This window comes from Myotis davidii, unplaced genomic scaffold, assembly GCF_000327345.1.
Source record: "Myotis davidii unplaced genomic scaffold, ASM32734v1 scaffold148, whole genome shotgun sequence".
NCBI classification, from domain to species: Eukaryota; Metazoa; Chordata; class Mammalia; order Chiroptera; family Vespertilionidae; genus Myotis; species Myotis davidii.
The window spans coordinates 4,042,549-4,043,089 of record NW_006299479.1 but is presented as its reverse complement, the minus strand read 5'-3'; the positions used below and the strand labels follow the sequence as shown (position 1 = coordinate 4,043,089).

The following is a 541-nucleotide window of genomic DNA, read 5'->3' as shown; positions in this document are numbered from 1 at the left end:
CTCGCCTTATTTTATGTGGCCGTATTCTCCCGTTATTCGTATGATGTAGACTGTGGCGAGGCTCACTCTCCTCCCGGGACAGCACTGGGAGGAGAGGCCACGTCCAGTGGAGTGAATCTGTCATGGCCACACCTCCAGGCCTCCGTCCCCGGAGCTGGTACACGCTTTCAGCCAGCGGCTCTGAATCCAGCTGTGAACTGCATTGAAACTTGCCATGAGTTTGTCGCGAGGCTGTAACCAGTTAGACCCAAAGATCCATAAACCAGGCTAACTAACCAAAGGAAGTAGGACAGAGGATGCAGGCTCCATTGCCGAGCCCGGCAGGGAAAACAGAAAGCAAAAACAGGACCACATGCGAGAGCTCTAGGATTCGAACCCTCGACCGCACACACCGTTCTGAAATATCATGAAGCAAACGATCCAATCCTGGGACACCACATCTTTTGATTTAGGACATCCAATGCTGAATCACAGCTTTATGAGTGAGATTGAAGACGATGGTTGAACGCCACTGAATGTACGTCTCAAATTTATTCTACTT

At 50.5% G+C, this 541-nt stretch overlaps 1 protein-coding gene across 1 annotated transcript in view; it reads left to right on the top strand.

Moving 5' to 3' along the window:
* Window positions 1–53: 53 nt before the first annotated feature.
* PKNOX2 (PBX/knotted 1 homeobox 2) overlaps window positions 54–541 on the top strand; it is a 295,550-nt gene continuing 295,062 nt past the window's right edge. The window contains exon 1 of the mRNA XM_006775070.2: window positions 54–517. The gene's annotated coding sequence lies outside the window, so the exon portion shown is untranslated. The remainder of the gene's footprint in view (window positions 518–541) is intronic.